Source organism: Podarcis muralis, chromosome 11 (assembly GCF_964188315.1).
Source record: "Podarcis muralis chromosome 11, rPodMur119.hap1.1, whole genome shotgun sequence".
Classification (NCBI taxonomy): domain Eukaryota; kingdom Metazoa; phylum Chordata; class Lepidosauria; order Squamata; family Lacertidae; genus Podarcis; species Podarcis muralis.
Window position 1 is genome coordinate 10,984,811 of NC_135665.1, and position 19,966 is coordinate 11,004,776.

The following is a 19,966-nucleotide window of genomic DNA, read 5'->3' on the forward strand; positions in this document are numbered from 1 at the left end:
AGTCGTCTGCTTCCTAACCTTTAGTTTCAACTGCTGCTACACCACATCATAAACAGAGCGAAGACCTGGAGCCAGTGGCAGACCACATGCTAAGCATGAAGAAGGCCCGAGATGCACTCCTTCGCAATAAGAAGATCAGGAAATGGGAAATACTCCTCTCTGCCCAAGACCCTGGAGGGCTGCCACTCGTCAGAGCAGACAACATTGTGGGCTAGATGGGCAAATACGCTAACCAAGTATAAGTCAGTATAAGCCCCATGTTCCACACTCTGCTGACACTTGTCTTTGAAAAATCTCAATTCAACGATTAAAAAAACCTAGTTTGGTCAGAGCTAAGGCCTTCTCGTGTTAGCTCAAGCTCCACAAAGCCAGGAAATTAGAAGTTAAGGTCTTAACAGGCATGCCTCACCATCAGCAACAATGTTGTCAAAGGACACCAATTGTGCTTCTTTAGGTGTTGTGTGTATGCGCTGCAGAAAATCAAGTGGTTAAGCTCATGGTTAACATGCCATTTAGCAAAGCTGTCTTTACTAGGCTGACAGCAACGTACACCACTATGCATACACACACTATTTACAGATGTTACAAGTAGTCTTCTCTCTCTGAACCCAGAGAGGGTTCTTCAAAGTCCTTTCTGGGTTAAAATCTGCAGCTAAGTCCTTAGTTCCGTAGCTTTCAAGGTTCTGCAACTCTTCACAAAGTCTTCAGTCTTGTCCACAATTCCAGTTCTTCCTCTTCCTGCTCCACGCAGTCTCACAAAATTCTCCTACTGTCCCCCACACCGAATGTTGTAACCTGTGCTCCTTATCTACACAGGGTTATGTGCCAATTCCACCCAGCAACACTGATAAGACACTCACAAGATGCCTGAAACTGCATGATGGGGAATGAGTTATCTCTGCTAACTTATTCAGAATAAACCCTTCTATTTTTATTTTTTATTTTCCTGAACAATCCTAGAAAGAGGCTGGAGGTGAAACAGAGAGCCATTCTATAAGGTATTGGAGAATTCCTACTAATTGTATTATAGAGAAAAAATATTAAGTTCTCAATCACATCTGTAAAAGAAGTTTTGACTGAAACTAATTACACTATAAAACCATTAAGCTTTATCCTACATTGGATTCTTGCTAATTAAATTCTACTTTTGTTTTCATCGTGCCTCCTCTTAAATTTACTCCCATTTCAAGGAATAAGTGGTCCCAGGAACCCCACAACAATAAGAGTCCTTGTAGAGGAATTACCGGTATAAGAAATGCTACCACATACATAGAATCTCTGAATACAAAGTTGTTTCTGACAGGGAGCATCAGAACTTTAAGTTTAAGTCACCCAGACATTACTTCACTCCCATTTTTATTGAGGGAGTTTGCTACATGTTCCTCCCAGTGGGCGTCAGGAAGTCAAGAAGCTGCTGAGGGATGTAACATCTATCACATCCGCAAATGAGTTGCTACCTTGATGTTTGAGCTTCAGATTGTTTGCTAGGTTTCCAGGTAAACCCTAATATCCGTAATGAACAAACAGGTAAAAATATGCACCCCTTATAGCAGGGGTCAGCAAACTTTTTCAGCAGGGGGCCGGTCCACTGTCCCTCAGACCTTGTGGGAGGCTGGACTATATTTTGGAAAAAAATTATAATGGACAAATTCCTATGCCCTACAAATAACCCAGAGATGCATTTTAAATAAACACACACATACTAAAGGTAAAGGGACCCCTGACCGTTAGGTCCAGTAGTGGAAGACTCTGGGGTTGTGGCGCTCATCTTGCTTTACTGGCTGTGGGAGCCGGCGTTTGTCCGCAGACAGCTTCCGGGTCATGTGGCCAGCATGACTAAGCCGCTTCTGGTGAACCAGAACAGCACATGGAAACGCCGTTTACCTTCCCGCTGGAGTGGTACCTATTTATCTACTTGCACTTTGACATGCTTTCGAACTGCTAGGTTAGCAGGAGCTGGGACTGAGCAATGGGAGCTCACCCCGTTGTGGGGATTCGAACCGCCAACCTTCTGATCGGCAAGCCCTAGGCTCTGTGGTTTAGACCACAGCGCCACCCATGTCCCTAGCACACATTCTACTCATGTAAAAACACCAGGCGGGCCCCACCGTCTGTGGGCCGAATTGAGAAGGCGATTGGGCCACATACGGCCCCCGGGCCTTAGTTTGCCTACCCATGCCTTATAGTGTGCAAAAAATGCATACAAACAATTTATTGAAATGAAGCCTGGTTATATATGTATTCCCATACAAGTAAAATACAACAGTCCATGGCAATAAACTCTGATTCCTTCATACTTAGCGATGTCGGGGCATTTGCATTCTCTTCACAATGCAGCTCTGTCATTTTCTTCACAGTGCTCCATTGTTAAGAACAGGTGCTAGTCCACAAAAAGCTTATGGAAGGAATGGGGAACTTTTCACCCTTCAGATGTTCCTGGATTGCATTTGCAGCTCTCATGTTCCTCTATCGCTATTCATGTTGACCGGGTCTGGTAAGAGTTGTAGCCCAACACCATCTGGAGGGCCACCAGGTTCCCTACTTCCAACTTACGCAGGGGCGGACTTTGGGCGTTCAAAATTTCAGCAGTGTCCCCTGCCTCACACCCTTCGTTCTGCTCAATTCACTATGCCATAGTTGTGATGCACTGCAGTAGCCCCAAAGCTCCATGCCCAGTATGATTAAAAGGTAAAGGTAAAGGGACCCCTGACCATTAGGTCCAGTCGTGGCCGACTCTGGGGTTGCGGCACTCATCTCGCTTTATTGGCCGAGGGAGCGGCGTACAGCTTCTGGGTCATGTGGCCAGCATGACTAAGCCACTTCTGGCGAACCAGAGCAGCACATGGAAATGCCGTTTACCTTCCCGCTGGAGTGGTACCTATTTATCTACTTGCACTTTGATGTGCTTTCGAACTGCTAGGTTGGCAGGAGCAGGGACCGAGCAACGGGAGCTCACCCTGTCACAAGGATTCGAACCGCCGACCTTCTGATCAGCAAGTCCTAGGCTCTGTGGTTTAACCCACAACACCACCCGCGTCCCGCCCAGTGTGATTGCAATTCCCTAAATCCACCTCTGACTTATGCCAGAAGACTGCTGTTTTCCCCTTTGCATAAAGTTGCCATATTGCAACCGACAAATCCTGTACAGTCATACCTCTTGTTACGTTTGCTTCATGATACATTTTTTCAGGTTGCATCCCGCAGTGACCCAGAAGTACCGGAAAGGGTTACTTCCGGGTTTCGCCACTTGCGCATGCGCAGATGTGCAAAATGAGGTCACGCGCATGTGCAGAAGCGGCGAATTGTGACCCACACGTGCGCAGATGCGGGTTGTGTTCCTTTCAGGTTGCAAACGGGGCTCCAGAACAGATCCCGTTCGCAACCAGAGGTACCACTGTACAGTGGTACCTCGGCTTAAGTACTTAATTCGTTCCGGAGGTCTGTTCTTAACCTGAAACTGTTCTTAACCTGAAGCACCACTTTAGCTAATGGGGCTTCCTGCTGCCGCCGCACCACTGGAGCATGATTTCTGTTCTCATCCTGAAGCATAGTTCTTAACCTGAAGCACTATTTCTAGGTTAGCGGAGTCTGTAACCTGAAGCGTATGTAACCTGAGGCACCATTGTATACAATTTTAACAGTTCCAAAGCAATGCACCTGCCGCTACTCCATGCCTAATTCCTTCACCAGCTCCCTTGGACTTGTAAAGGGTAAAAGAGTACAGTCGTACCTTGGTTTTCGAACAGCTTAGTTCTTGAACATTTTGGCTCCCAAACACCACAAACCCGGAAGTGACTGTTCTGGTTTGCAGACTATTTTTGGAAGTCGGACGGGGCTTCTGATTGGCTGCAGGAGCTTATGGACGTTTTGGAAGTCGAATGGACTTCCGGAATGTAATCCGTTTGACTTCCAAGGTACGACTGTATTGGGAAATGGTTCATAATGAATTGAAAAAAATGTTTAAAAGTACTTTCCCCAAAAAACCAGAGTGCTTTCTGTTGGGAATAATTTAGACTGATTTCCCAGGTTTCAGAAAAAAGGTTATTTATGTATGCTACTACTGTGGCCCATGTTTTATTAGCCAAAAAATGGAAAACGAGCGAGGTCCCAACCAAAGAAGAATGGCAACTTAAATTGACAGAATATGCACAGCTTGCAGACCTGACATATAGAATAAGAGAACAAGAAGAACATACGGTTAATGAAGATTGGAAAACATTTATTGAATATATGGGAAATAATTGTGTATAGCTGAAAACGCTGGCAGCATTAAGGTAAATTCAACAGTGTCAACAAGTTTTGATGAATGCAAGACTGGAATAATGAATGGTAGCTTTTGTAAAATATACAGGGATTTATGATATGTAAAATGAACCATGGAAAGAGAAGAAGGGAAGTCATTGGTATCTTAAGGATGTAAAATGAGTATTTTAAATTGTAAAACAAAAAATTTAAATAAAAATTATATATATAATTCCTTTAACAGCCCGCTGTCCACTATCCTTCCTCACTTGGTATAGGATAAAACTAGGGTCTTGCTTGTTATATCAAGCTCAGAGGTGCCCAAGACATCACGTCTTCTAGAATTGTGCAAGTCCCTGTGGAATCTTTATACTGTGCTGAACGGCAGGCAAATGTGGCAAGAGAACTAATCAGTCAAGAGTGGTGTCAGCACAAGATCATCCTATTTCACTTCCACTTTTTTGAAGAGTGACTTCTGTTGTAAACAAAATCTGCCCTTTTCCCCTTATGGGGTATCCAAGAGCCCGTATAGAGTCATTACGTGGGTTCCCTATTGGTAGCAGAAAATACAGAGGCCAACCTGAGAATATTGAGAACCAAAGCAGCTAGTAAGCCTGATCTTTATTAAAGCTGTTGCAACAGGGTGCTCCCCTTACACGCAGGAAAGGAGGAGGACCCAGAACCAAGGTGTGCCTGCCCTTATACAGACCTTTTAAATTCCCTGCCCTGGAGCTCAAGACCACCCCTCCATACATCACACATACATCACAGAAGGTGTGTAACCCAAGACCACCCCCCACAAACATCATACCTACATCACAGAAAAGGCGGTCTACAACAGAAATTTGAATGTTGTTGTTTTTCCTGTCTGCCTTTCCTGGTAGTCCGGCCATTCCTTTGAGATGATGATTACCCAATGCCTGTAATAAGGAAGGCTTTTTCACTGTGGGTTAAACCACAGAGCCCAGGACTTGACGATCAGAAGGTCGGCGGTTCGAATCCCCGCGATGGGGTGAGCTCTCGTTGCTCGGTCCCTACTCCTGCCAACCTAGCAGTTCGAAAGCACGTCAAAGTGCAAGTAGATAAATAGGTACTGCTCTGGCGGGAAGGTAGACGGCATTTCCATGTGCTGCTCTGGTTCGCCAGAAGCGGCTTAGTCCTGCTGGCCACATGACCCGGAAGCTATACGCCGCTCCCTTGGCCAGTAGAGCGAGATGAGTGCCACAACCCCAGAGTGAGTCACGACTGGACCTAATGGTCCTTTATCTTTACCCCTCCTTGCAGAGAAACATTTGCTTAGTTAAAATGGTTTCAGGACTGTCTTCCTGTGCTGCTTCAGACATGTGGTTTATATATTTATGCATGTGTTTGCTTGGTACATTTATGAACATTTATTATATATCTAAGACCTTAAAATTCTTATAACAGTTCCGTCACAGTAAGAATGCAGCAGTGCAAACACTGCTTTGATTCTTTAAAATTCTCTCAAAATATTTGTGATCCTTAGAAAAACAGGAATCATTTTCTAAATTTGTCATACCTCCTGGCAGACCACGATTCCCCACGTTCAAGGGAAGGCTGGCGCGTGTGGTTGTCCGTGACACTGTTTTCTTCACACCCCCCCCCCTTTTTTTTTGGCCTGCCATGTTTACTCCCCTTATTATAACCTTGAGCATACAGGTTCTCAAATGCTAATTCCATCTGCTCAAGCTGTCGAAAAAGAGTTTCATAAAGGCACCTGCATTCTCCTTTAGTGGAACAAATCCCAAGAAATGTTCTCTTATGATAACCTCAGGCTCAGACATCTCATCTGTTTTTCCTTTAGATAAGCACAATTCCACTTTCCCCCCAGTTGGTTTTCTAAATGGTTAGTATTCCTCTCATGTGAAGACAAAATTGCTCCAATATTATCCTACTCTTCTGAACATGTTTCTTGCAACTTTTTTATTTTTAAAGAAAACTTATTTTGAGGCTGAATATATCAACCATTGATTGCGTACTTCTTCACCATTTGCTAGTCTCCTTTTGTACTATATAGGGGGAAATTATTATTTTTTGTCTTTGGGGAAAGCATGTGTAATAGAATTTTAAGGTCATATATCTATATAATAAATGTTCATAAATGTGCCAATGTCTGGAGCAGCACAGGAAGACCTTCCTGAAACCATTTTGACTCCCTGAAACCATTTTGACTCCCAAACTGACCAAATGTTTTCTCTGCAAGGAGGGAGGGGGTGAGGGAACTTTCCCATTGTCTCAGGAAGTGGGAAATCACAATCTTAAAGGGTGACAGACTACCAGGAAAGGCAATCAGATAAGGCATTGTCAGATAACCTGGCGGACAGGGGAAAAAACAACATTCAAATTTCTGTTGTAGACTACCTTTTCTGTGATGTAGGTATGATGTTTGTGGGGGGTGGTCTTGGGTTATGCCCCTTCTGTGATGTATGTGTGATGTATGGAGAGGTGGTCTTGAGCTCCAGGGAAGGCAATTTAAAATGTCTATATAAGGGCAGCCACACCTTTGTTGTGGGTCCTCCTGCGTGTGAGGGGAGCACCCTGTTGCAACAGCTTTAATAAAGATCAGGCTTGATCTCTGTTATTGGCCTCTATTGGCCGGTTGGCCTCTGTTATTTTCTCCTACCAACAGGGAACCCACATTAGGACTCTATACGGGCTCTTGAATATCCCATAAGGAAAAAAAGGCAGATTTTGTTTACAACACATGTGATACAACCTGCTGTGGTCCATGTTATACAGTGGTGCCCCGCAAGACGAATGCCTCACAAGACGAAAAACCCGCAAGACGAAAGGGTTTTCCGTTGCGGAGGCGCTTTGCAAGACGAATTTCCCTATGGGCTTGCTTCGCAAGACGAAAACGTCTTGCGAGTCTCGCCATTTTTTTCCGCTCCCCCCCCCTTTTTCAAAGTCGCTAAGCCATTAATAGCCTTTTAACAGCTTAGCCGCTAAGCCCGCTAAGCCGCTAATAGCGCTAAATCGCTAATAGCGCTAATCCGCTTAGCCGCTAATGGGGTTGCTTCGCAAGACGAAAAAACTGCTAGACGAAGAGAATCGCGGAACGGATTCTTTTCGTCTTGCGAGGCACCACTGTATTATAAACTGTAAATTATCACTGCAGTAGTTAGCACCTTCACAGTAATTCAAGTCAGGCACAATCTTTTGCAGTACTCTAACTTTTTCGTGACATCTTTTTCGTCTGTGTGTTTTCTAGAGATACCTTCAATTTGTGAGACTTCTGTCTCAAAATTTATATCATTTGTAGTAGGAGCACCACATTCAGTTCCCTTACTGCTACTTTCGACAAGATAAGAGCCTCGTCATATTCTTGTTGTTCAGTTGCTTTCTGTGTGCAAAGGTATTTCAGGAAAAGTCCCTCTTTGCTTTGTTTTCTGCCTGGTACTGGGCTCCAGGTGTTAATTTTTTACCAGCCATAGCTCACTGGAAATTTTTTTTTAATGAATCGAAAAAAAGGTTTAAAAGTACTTTCCCAAAAAACCCAGAGTCCTTTTTGCTGGGGATAAGTCAGATGGAAATTCCCAGTTGTCAAAAAAGGTTATTTATGTATGCCACTACTGCAGCTAGTGTTTTGTTAGCCCAAAAATGGAAAATGAGCAAAGTCCCAACTAAAGAAGAATGGCAACTTAAACTGATGGAATATGTGCAGCTTGTGGACCTAACTTTCAGAATAAGAGAACAAGAAGAATATACATTTAGAGAAGACTGGAAAACGTTTATTGAATATATGGAGGAAAATTGTGTATATTTGAAAACGTGGGCAGCATTAAGATAAATTCAACAGTGTAAATAAGTTTTGAAGGATGTAATAATGGAATACTGAATGGTTTATATAAAATATGCAGGGATTTATGTTATGCAAAATGAACCATGGAAAGAGAAGAAGGGAAGTCACTGATGCTGTAAGGATGTTTAAATGATTATTTTAAATTGTAAAACAGGAAATTTAATAAAAATTGTAGAAAAAGAAAAATGAATCCATTTTCTAAATAAGATTTAGATGTACCGGTACCTGTAAGACTTAAAATTAAGTGGATTTTCACCTTTTATGTGTGTATAGCAAAACCTCCAATCAACTCTACGGTCTATTTCGTGTATACATAAAAAACCAATTCCAATTTATGAATGGCTTTAAAATGATAAAATTCTTCCAAATATGAAAGTAAAACGTTATCAGAAATTTATAAAATATAACAAAAACTAATCTGTAGCATACTGAATTCCTCTGAGTTGAGCACTCTAGCTGCCCTAATGATAGCACTGGCCCTGAAAAAAATAGTAAAAGCAAATAAATGAGCCACTGCAGATTTTTCAAAGCCTTTGTTGCAGACTGATCTTATGTACGTTTACTCAGAAAAAAATCCTCCACATCCCTTTAAGTAAGGTACAGAGGATCGCCTCCATTGTATCGCTTCTGCAAACATCCTAACTGTGTTGCAACTTGCTCCGGGAATGACCTTAATCAGTTTGTTACAGTGCCATGTAATGGCAAACTACCGAAAACAAACAATAGTGGGCATCTAATTGGTTTATTATCTCCTATATTTGAGTATCTGCGAAGAGCATTCCAGACCGGGCCTCCTTTGCACAGCTATTTTGTCAATGATTACAGAAGCACTGCCACAATGCCTTTGCTGTTATTCGCTCCTGTTAACAGAGTTTATATTTATAGTATGGTACGGTAAGAAAGATTAAGACTGGTTAAAACGTCCACAAACATGAAAGCAATGTGACAATAAAAGTCAAGTAAGAGTAGATAAAAACGTAAGTAAAAGGATGAATGCATATTAAACCACAGAGCAGCAAACAAACAAAATTTGGCCCAGTAGATCAAACAACTATTTAAATAAATAGAGTTTTATCTGCTGGCAGAAGGCTATCAATGAAGTGGCTAGTTCAGCTTCTCTCTTTAGGGAATTCAAAAATCTGGGCACTAAGAACGCCTCTATTTCCATGTCAAGTGTTCGCAGGGCAGAGAAAAGGGACTCTCTGGATGATCTCAATACAAGGCACATATTATGGGAGAAAGCAATCTTTCAGGTAGTCTGGACTTTTATAGAGTTGGTGTATTCTCATCATAGGAACACAACTAAATTTCCAGAGCAATTTGTGGATGCAGGAGGCATCTGCAGCAAATATGAATGTGTGCATAAGAAACTCAGGTTAATCCCTGTTCGGCTACAAAGCTTAGCAACTTGCTTCCTGGACAGGCTGCTATCCCTCCATCTACAGTGGTACCTTGGTTCTCAAACGTAATCCATTCCGGAAGTCCGTTCCAAAACCAGAGCGTTCCAAAACCAAGCCGCGCTTTCCCATAGAAAGTAATGCAAAATGGATTAATCCATTCTAGACTTTTAAAAACAATCCCTAAAACAGCAATTTAACTTCAATTTTACAATCTAACGAGACCAGTGATCCTTAAAAGGGAAGCAATAAACAATGTACTGCAGTCACACGATCAATCCATCAGCCGCTGAACTGGGTTCCACACAGTCACAAAAACAAAAGAAAAAGCCGCAAAAACGAAAAAGCAAAATAAATAGCAAAAACGGACAGACCTCAGCGTAACACTCAAAACGGAAGTGTGGCACTCAAAGTGGAAGCGTAACACTCAAAACAGAGCATGTTTGGCTTCCAAAGAAAGTTCAAAAACTGGAACACTTACTTCCAGGTTTGCAGTGTTTGGGTTCCAAGTTGTTTGAGTACCAAGGCATTTAAGAACCAAGGTACCACTGTACATTATTTTTGTGAGGCTAACAATGTTTCTTCAAGGGGTAAATAAATGTGACAAAAACAACAGAAAGCAGCTGAACCTTAAAAATAAAAATAAAAAATGCATTGACCACCTGGCAAAAAGCAGAACACTATAAAGTTGTGCTACATTCCTCTGTAATTGCATACTTGCACCCCAGATATAGTGCAAGATTCTGTGATACTCCAAAAGATGGCAATTATTTTGTTCACAGAGAGTAGAAAGGAACTGCATCATCCTGGAGATAGCAACAGAAAAAGGATGGTTTAATAAGGGAAAGTGAGGTAGAACAAGCAGAGAGATAGAGGCCCAGAAGGGTATTACAAAAATGAGTGATTATTTAATTTTAAGTAATGGCCTTTAGGGTTGCTTTTAAATCTGAGAAGTGTAATACGAAACTCTGAAGGGGGTGGTGTGGACCGCACTGTGGCATGAGATATTAAGGAGGGCTTAGCTTGTTCTTTATCAAGTCAGCCATTCCGGAAAAGATGGAATATATTCTGTATTTAGTATTTTTGTGAGGGACAAGAGCACACCTTGTTTTTTCTGTAGAGATCCCTCCCGGACGCCAGTGAAAAATTTCTGCAGAATGGCAGTTGAAATGAGTCTCTCAGGTAGCCTATCTTGCGCACGGGTACTCAGAAATCAGCAAGCACCACTTCATTCAGTAATGCTTACTTTTGAACAGGGATGGCAAACATGGAGTTCAGCCACATCTGGAGGACTGCAACTCATTATTATTATTATTATTATTATTATTATTATTATTATTATTATTATTATTTGTTATGTACTGAGTTGAATAGGATCCAAATGCAGCAGTCTGATTGGTCCGCAGGAGCCACCCAATCCAGCTCCAGGTGGAAGTGAATCCGCAACCTGATTGGGACTACAGGAGAATCCAGGAATTAGCCAATCACGTGCAGCCCATTGTGTAAAGAATGTATATAAAGCAGATATTTTGGGGGAACTTTCATTCCTCACTACTATGAGCTAATTAAAGAGCATGAAATCCACACTCGACTCCGAGTATATTTCATTGTTATTAGAATTAGAATTTATATACCGCCCTATACCAAGAGGTCTCAGGGCGGTTCACAAAAAAGATCTCAATATATAAAATCAAGATAAAAAAAAATAACCCAATAACACCCTCCAAAAAAGAGCCACGTTTTAAAAGGGTATAGGATATCAGTCAGGTCAACCAAAGGCCTGGTTAAAAAGGAACCTTTTCGCAAGCTTCCCTGGGGAGAGCATTCCACAGATGGGGAGCTTCCTACTGCCAATCAGAAGATGCGCCTTGGTTTTTGAATGTTTTGGAAGTTGAACGGACTTACAGAACGGATTCCATTTTACTTCCAAGGTACCACTGTAATAGGTAACTGCTTGTTACTCACCTGTCTTCAGTTTGAATCTCTGGACTCTACTCTTCATCTGACAGATATTGCCTCCTTTTATCACTTGAGAGCCATCAAAGGAAGGCAGGGCAGGGTCCAACAACTCTCAACGCCCTGTTGGTGTGATGTGCAAGTCATTTTGTGCAGCGTACAGTGGAGGAGCTGAAGTTGATAATTAGTAATAGCATATTGCCTTTATATCCCATAGTTCCTCAAAGTAGCATGCATGGTCCCTGTGTTGGCCTGGGACTCGGGCTCGGACTTGGAACCAGAGGAGACTCAGTCTGCACCAGATCCTTTGCCTCTGAACCAAGTCTGGGGCCTGATCCTGAAGAGTCCCAGTCTGCAAAGGTTCCCCTGCAACAAACACCAGCTGGGCCAAGTCAGGGGCCTGAGCCTGCCCTGGGTCCAGATGTGGGGATTACCTTGTTGCCTTCAGCTGGGCCATCACTTACAGCTGTTTGGTCAGGGGAGGCTGAGGCGGCCCCTGGGTCTAGTAAACCCCCCAACATCTCCTGAGCTGCAGAGACTAAGGTCTGAGAGAAGGAGAGACCTGAGTCCTCGCAGGAGGAGTGCTTGCCTTCGGGCGAAATAGGGAGGTGAGTCACTGGGGGATCAGGACCGGCCGCTACCCCGACAAAGATAGAAGGCTGTAGGACCCCACCCTGGGTTGCGGGAGCAACATTGCTGTATGCTAGATCCTGCCTGAGATCCTGTACCTGTCCTTGCCTGGTTTCCTGCCTCGTGTCCTGCATTGGCCCTGTCGACTGTCTCCCAGCGGAACCTTTGGATCCTGGACTGGACCTGGACAGCATTTCACGGGTTACCCCCAGGCCCAGCACAGTCCCCATCTCCCCATTTTATCCACACAAAAACTGTGTGAGGTTGGTTAAGCTCAGAGAGACTGACTGGCCCCCATGACACACAGTGAGCTTCATGGCTGAGTGGCGGCTTGAACCCTGATCTCACAGGTCCTAGCCCAACACGGTAACCACTACACCACACTGCCTGTCTGACATAGGAGCCAACTCCCAGGGACTGAGGTGCCTTCGGTCCCCACCCCCCAAAAATTGAGAGGGTTGGGCCTCCCAAAGTTGATCAGTATTGCCATTCAAATGGTGTGCGTGCGCCACATCTTGCGATTGATTAAGTGGAGCAGAGCTTACCTGTCCCGTCCCCGCCGCCACCCTCAAATGTTTTATTCCGGTTGGCACCCCTGCAGTCTCTGAGATGAATAGTAATATCTGCTAGGCTATTAACCAGCAGGTGCTAGCAATCAACCAAATGAACTTGGAAATGTGAGGCTGGATAAGACAAAGGAAGAGTTGCAGAATAAGAGTAGGCGCTTTGAGGCATATAAGAGTCAGCCGATTGGGTAAATTAGGCTATTGGCTGAGCCTCAGTCCCTCTGGTTGACCCTGCACTAGCTCATAGGTGCCCATGGATGTGTTTTGGGTGGGGTCCTCCTAGTTTGGGCTGAAGACCATAGACAGGTGTTGAATTTGGCAGCACAACATGTCCTGCTCTACAGGATTACACATTTCTCTCTCAAGAGTTGATATTTTCATTGAACTAATCAATATGATCCAACATCTGTTTCTTGGTTAATCCCCCACTTTAGGCTTCATTAGCATACTGTGAATGATTTTTGTGTGTGAACATGTGGTGTATTACACATCCTTTTGGAACTCTTTAAAGTGTGCAGGGGGTTTCAACAAGCTGAAAGCAAAGATCACCAGTGTCAAAGCAATGATTCTTCAACATCAATTTCGTTGAACTGGTCATGTTGTGCAGATGCCTGATTATCGTCTTCCAAAGCAACTACTCTATTCCAAACTTAAAAATGGAAAGTGTAATGTTGGTGGTCAACAAAAGAGGTTTAAAGCCTGTCTCAAAGCAAATTTTTAAAAATGTAGTATTTGTTGTTTAGTCGTTTAGTCGTGTCCGACTCTTCGTGACCCCATGGACCAGAGCACGCCTCTGTCCTCCACTACCTCCATAAACACCAACAATTGGGAAACTCTGGCTGCGAGCACTCCAATTGGAGAGCAGCCTTTACCAAAGGTGTCATGGGCTTTGAAGACACTCAAACTCAGAATGAAAGGGAGAAACATGCTAAGGGGAAGGCATGCTTGGGTGATCACCTTCTGCCCAGAAACCAATGTCCCCGCTATGGAAGGACATGTGGATCCAGAATTGGCCTGCACAGTCACTTACAGACTCATTGTTAAAACCATGTTTATGGAAGACAATCTTACTCGGCTACGAGTGATCGCAGAAGAAGAATAAGAATTGGTTGTTCTGTTAGAAATTTCTGAGAGATCCTGCTATTTACTTGCCTGCGTTGCAAGATCTGCCTACTTACTATTACCTTCAGCTTCCTGTTCTTTAACCAGTTACTTATCTAAGCGATGATGACTTCTCCAATCCAAAGAATGTCATGAAGCAGGACTTTTCCTCGTCGGATCATCCCAAGTCTTCCTTAGACTTGCTCTTCTTTATGCTTATAATTCTGTTCTCTATTTAATCATGCCTTCTACCAACTTACTCAGAGCAGATGCTAGTAGTCCTGATCCCTTTTAGGGACGAGGGAGAATCAGTGTTATGCTGGTTACTTTTCAGTCTTACAGTAAAAATGCCAGTTTTAGTGACAAGTTGTATTTACTTATTTTTGACAGGTCAATAGTTTAATATTTGATTTATTTATGAACATTTGGGATTATGCCATTGGGAACTTGATTTCCTCTCTCTTCAGTTTAGAGGATTATATATTGACGTCTCTGGTTTAGGATCTAAATATCCTCTTTCCCATTCATTCATTGAAAAAGAAAATGGGAATGGGATAACTTAAAAAAATACAGATATTTTATACCTCAAGGGTCATGGTAATAGATTTGGGTGGCATGCATATTTATGGTATGAAATGACAAAAGTGCATAAAGGACTCTTGAACCATCTGGTAAGAAAAGCAATTTATGGTGTATGGGGAAAATATAAAAACTTGTTAGAACAGAAAACACTATGGTGGTTTTCCCCAATAGAAGCAATATCCTTAAAAAAGGTTAATGTGAAAGGTGAGTGGGCAACATATAAAGAGTTGCTCACTAAAGAGAACAACAATTGAAATTAAAAAGCATTGAAGATATAAGACAGTCACAGATTGGATGCAATATCATCAAGTAAAAGTGTTTAAAGCAGATGATAAAAAAAGGATTTAGTATAGAAATTTCAGAGTTTGAAAAGGAATTACTGGAAAATAATGTGAAGTTATTATCTAGAATGTATAAATTGTTGCTAGAATGGCATACGAAAGATGAAGAAGTCAAATCAGTAATGATAAAATGGGACAAGATATTGGGCATAATATTCAATCTATGTCTTGGGGAAAAGTATGGAAGGAAGACAAAATTTACAGTGTGCTGTGCGTTGAAGGAAAACTATATGAAAATGATGTATAGATTTTATACATATATTTTAACACCAGTAAAATAAGCAAAGCTGTATAGAACTGCTTCTATTGTTTGCTGGAAATGTAAAGAGAAAGAAGGCACATTCTACCATATGTGGTGGACTTGCAAGATAACTAAAGCATTCTAGGAAATGATTTATAATGAATTGAAGCAAATGTTCAAAATAACATTTGTGGGGGGGAAAGATGCTTTTTCATTAGGCATTTTAGGTTCAAAGATTCCGTGATAGAAGAAAAGACTTTGCGTCTTTTCTGACGACAGCAGCCTGGATACTACTGGCCCAAAAAAGAAAAGAAGACAAAATTTCAACCAGAGATGATGAAGATGATGATGGATTATGCCGAAATTGACTGGGGAAATCAAAGACCAGGAAGAATTTCAAGGAATGGGAGAAATCTATAATATATTTAAGAGAACACGGTAAACAACTAAAAACCTTGATTAGAGTAATGCTTGTAAAGTACAAAATACAATGGGAAAAAATAGATAATCATATTTCTAACAATTAGAAAAAATAAGATAAGCTGAAAGAAAAAGGGACTGATAATTGAAAACAGGGAAGGGAGGTGGGAAGTCAAGGGATTCTGAGAATCCTAAACTGTGAAGGTGAATGATACGTTTGAATTTAAATTTGTTTTGTAATAACTCTACAGATCCAAGCAGGGTGTCTAAGGGTGGGTTGGTGTTTCTGACATGTGGGGCATGAGAGCAAAACAACAACAACAACAACAACAACAACAACAACAACAACAACAACAATTATTTATTATTTATACCCTGCCCATCTGGCTGTGTTTCCCCAACCACTCTGGGCGGCTAAGAAAGGAGGGAAGCAGGGAGCAAGAGTCTGGTTAGATGGAAGGCCCCAAGAGAGACCAGCTAGTGAATCCTAGTCGCTGTGGGATATGGAGGTTGTGGGGAGAAAGGGCCTGCAGAAATGCTGCCCTATGTGGCAAACTATCCCATAAGATCCACTGTCCTGTAATATCACGTATGAGCTTTAACTACTGATGAAGCCCAGGATGGAGAAACAAGGCCAATATTCCGGAAATCCTTGTGAAAGGACTCTGTGAAAGGACTCTGTGGAACTGTAACAACCTTGAATGTGGATTGCTTGGACCTTATGAACAGACAGGTGGAATAGACACCATTACGCGGATGGACCTTATGCATGAACTGATTAGAGAATGATCTGATCCACTGGGTCTTCTGCTTTGTTCGTTTCTTGAACTTTATGAGTTACTTCTGTTGAAATTTATGATTGATACATGAATAGTATACCTTATTTATCTAAGAACACAGCCGGTTACGTCTCGTGTGTTTGTTGAGTATGCTTTACGTGACCATAGGTTTGTTTGTTGTTGTTTTGCTAGTCTTAAACCAAGCTCTGCATAGAAAAATGGAACTCAGGAAGGGTTGGGTGTGTGTGGAAAGACCCCAACCAAGCACAGCTGGGGAACCCCGGTTTTGCAGGGAACAAAGATTGTGAAGGGTCCATGGAAGCGAAGGCCAGCCAGTACTGGGAACAGGATGGGACACATCTTAGCAGTGAGAAGAGTGGATCCTCCATGTGTTGAGGAACCACACGGATGCAGAGAAACATCCCCCTGTCTGCAAGTTCAGCATGTAGCCAACTTTTCCTGAGTGACAGCCATGATCTAAACCAGTTTCAAAGAGGCTCAGTCGAGGTGAGCCTTAAGGGAGAACATGGGAGCAGTGGGAGAAGTCTAGGCAAGGTGGTTTGTCTGGGGGCTTTGAAGGAAGAAAATGAGTGGAGAAGGGAGTTTGGGATGAGTGGAGAAGGGAGTTTGGGATGAGTGGAGAAGGGAGTTTGGGATGAGCCTACACCAGGCATAGGCAAACTTGGCCCTCCATCATCCCTAGCTAACAGGACCAGTGGTCAGGGATGATGGGAGTTGTAGTCCCAAAACATCTGGAGGGCCGAGTTTGCCTATGCCTGGCCTACCCCAACATCTAACGTCTCTTGAGTCACAAGAAAGGAGATTCCAACTAAACACCAGGAAGAAATTTCTGGCAGTAAGAGCTGTCTGACAGTGGAGTGGACTCCACTGGAAGATGGTGGACTTTCCTTCCTTGGAGGTTTCTAAGGAGATGTTGTATGATCATTTCTCATGGATGCTTTAGCTGAGATTCCTACATTGCAGGGGGTTGGATTAAATAACCCTTGGGATCCCTTCCAACTCTACAATTTGATGATTCGATGTCACTGAGGGAAACAGGTATGTCACTGTGCCTGTAAGTACCTTAGATTTCTAGAAGATTTGTGTCCACAGGCCACAGTCATAGTGCAGATTAAGGGATATGCTTGTTAACCATCATTTCAATGCTGCTAGGATGGCTAAAAATGGTAAAAGAACCAGCTACTACATTCCCCCTGCCCCATGAGTTTTTAAAGACAGAGCTGTTATTTTAATCTGAATTACTATGATTGCCCTTAGAGTCAATAAAGACAGGGATTAACATAGCAAGTATAACCATACACTGAAAGAAAGAAAAAGCTTTATTATTCTTTCACTACCCTGATTCTTTGAACAAGAGGTGCATACTAGAAACTAATCAAGAGGCATTCATAGGTAAAGTTGTGTATTCATATGGTAATTGCTGTTAAGACCTGATCATTAGAATTTACAAAACATAACTTCACAGGATGAGTCCTGAAAGTTGTCTTTGATCACCTTAGGCAATTATTCAAGGAAGGAAGCTAATCCTGGTGCTGACTAGCTTTCCATAGGTTTTATGGCGAGCTGCCTGCTAGGATTTCCACCTGCCCTAACATTGTGAAAAGAGCTTGACTATTTAACTGTGGCAGTTTTGGTCAACTCATTATTATATCACTACGGCAAACTCCTTCTCCCACTCTCTCTGCCTCCTGCACAACTTCCCATGCGGGTTCTTCCAATCATGCTAGCCGATTCCTTCCCAACACAAATGTTCCAGAGGTACCGTGATGTGCTACATCATGCCAGATTTCATGAGATGCTGTTATGGGTGTGTACCTGGACTCACCTGTGTGTAGCCAGCTGAGAGATTTAGGATCTTTTGTTGGAGTTATGACGTGCGCTTGCTAGGGATGTGCGTAGGGTTGCCATACGTCCGGAATTTTCTGGACCTATCTGGAATCCTGCAGCCTCAAGCAGTGTCCGGGCGGAATTCGGTGGAATGTCCGGGAGTGCCGTTTTTGCCAATTTCCCTCAGAAATAGCTCAAAAACCAACCAATTTCTTTGTGATTCTGCAAAAAAAAAAAAAAAGTTAAATAACTTTGGCCAAAAAATGCTCAACTCTTCTGTCCAGATTTTCACTTTTTGAAATATGACAACCCTAGATGTGTGTTAGGGACGTGGGTGGCACTGTGGGTTAAACCACAGAGCCTAGGATTTGCCGATCAGAAGGTCGGCGGTTCGAATCCCCGCAACGGGGTGAGCTCCAGTTGCTCGGTCCCTGCTCCTGCCAACCTACCAGTTCGAAAGCACGTCAAAGTGCAAGTAGATAAATAGGTACCGCTCCGGTGGGAAGGTAAACGGCATTTCCATGTGCTGCTCTGGTTTGCCAGAAGTGGCTTAGTCGTGCTGGCCACATGAGCTGTATGCCGGCTCCCTCGGCCAGTAAAGCGAGATGCGCGCCGCAACCCCAGAGTCATCTGCAACTGGACCTAACAGTCAGGGGTACCTTAACCTTTACATTTACCTTAGATGTGTATTAACTTCTAACTCAGTCCCCAAGTTAACCCTAACCCTGACCCTAACTCAGTTAAAAGCATTAGCTCAGTTGGTTGGAGCTTGGTGCTGAGAACACCAAGGTTGCAGGTTCGATTCCCTTATGGGGCAGCTACAAATTCCTGCATCACAAGCGGTTACCTAGATGATCCCCAGGGTTCCTTCCAACTCTTAAATTCTATGGTTTTAACTCGCTTAACTCTTTAACCCACAAGAATTTCTCACACAAAGAAATAAAGAAAGCTTGGTTTATTATATAAAACAGGAGTGTCAGAATATATATCATCATCATCATTTTAATTTTTTTGTATGCCGCCTTTCCATAGTTAAAACAATGCTGAAGGCGGCTTACAACATGACAAGATTTACATAATTACCAACATAACAAAAACCATCAACAATAAATAAAACGCATCAAAAAGTACACAACCAAATGGAAAACAATTTCCACATAAAATGTTGCTTTAGACAACAATGTCACAGACTAATCAGGTAGCCAATACACACCTTAATTAAAGAGTAAAACATTCCCTAACTATTCTAAGAGGCCTACATGGACATGACAATTTTGCCATAAACTCACACTAGAAGCAGAGAGAGGGAAGGAAAATGTACCTGTCCTTAAAGCGAAGCTGGATAAGTTCTCTCCTGTTGGAACTATTTGAGCTAACTAACCTTTGAATTTTTATTTTTTTTAAAAAAAAACTTTTCTTCCAAGGCATGTCAGTGGAGAGGGGGCTGTAAATGAGTGATTCTTCAGTTTCCATAGTTCCTTCTGGAATTTCCTGCCAATGCCGGATTAAACCCTGTGGAGGCCCCCAGGCAGTCGAAATCTTGGAGTGGGAGGGGGGCGCATTGCAAATTATCTCCTAATACATTTTTGTAATTTTATTTCAAGATCAAATAAATATTATTTTGACCTGTTCTCGCGGGGAGCCATGGGCCAGTGACTGTTCGGTAATCTGGCACTGTTTCCTGACGAATCCTTTCCTCGCCCACCTTATTGAAAAAAGGGTAAAGATGGCCATCTTGTTTGCTTAACGAAAGGGTGACTTTTTATTTTTTTAAAAAAATAACTTTTTATTAAAGATTTTCTTGGTTTACAAAAGTACATGCCTTGTCTCTTTTTTCAAGTTGCACAGTCTTTTCTACAGATCAGTTACATTTGTTATGAGATATTAGTGTTGTGTACAGTATAAGGTTGGGGAAGAAGAGGGGGTGGTGAAATATATATATATATATATATATATATATATATATATATATATATGTATGTTTTAAAATAAATACATTTATGTCAGGAAAGCAAACAAACCTGCAAACAAACATACAAT

General features: G+C 42.4%; 1 long non-coding RNA gene across 1 annotated transcript in view; it reads right to left on the reverse strand.

Annotated features, from left to right (window-relative positions):
- LOC114606784 (uncharacterized) overlaps positions 1–18,145 on the reverse strand; it is a 30,173-nt gene extending 12,028 nt beyond the window's left edge. The window contains exons 1-2 of the long non-coding RNA XR_013394618.1: positions 17,925–18,145; positions 11,428–11,541 (exon numbers count right to left, since the gene is read on the reverse strand). This is a non-coding gene — a long non-coding RNA (uncharacterized LOC114606784). The remainder of the gene's footprint in view (positions 1–11,427; positions 11,542–17,924) is intronic.
- Positions 18,146–19,966: the final 1,821 nt, after the last annotated feature.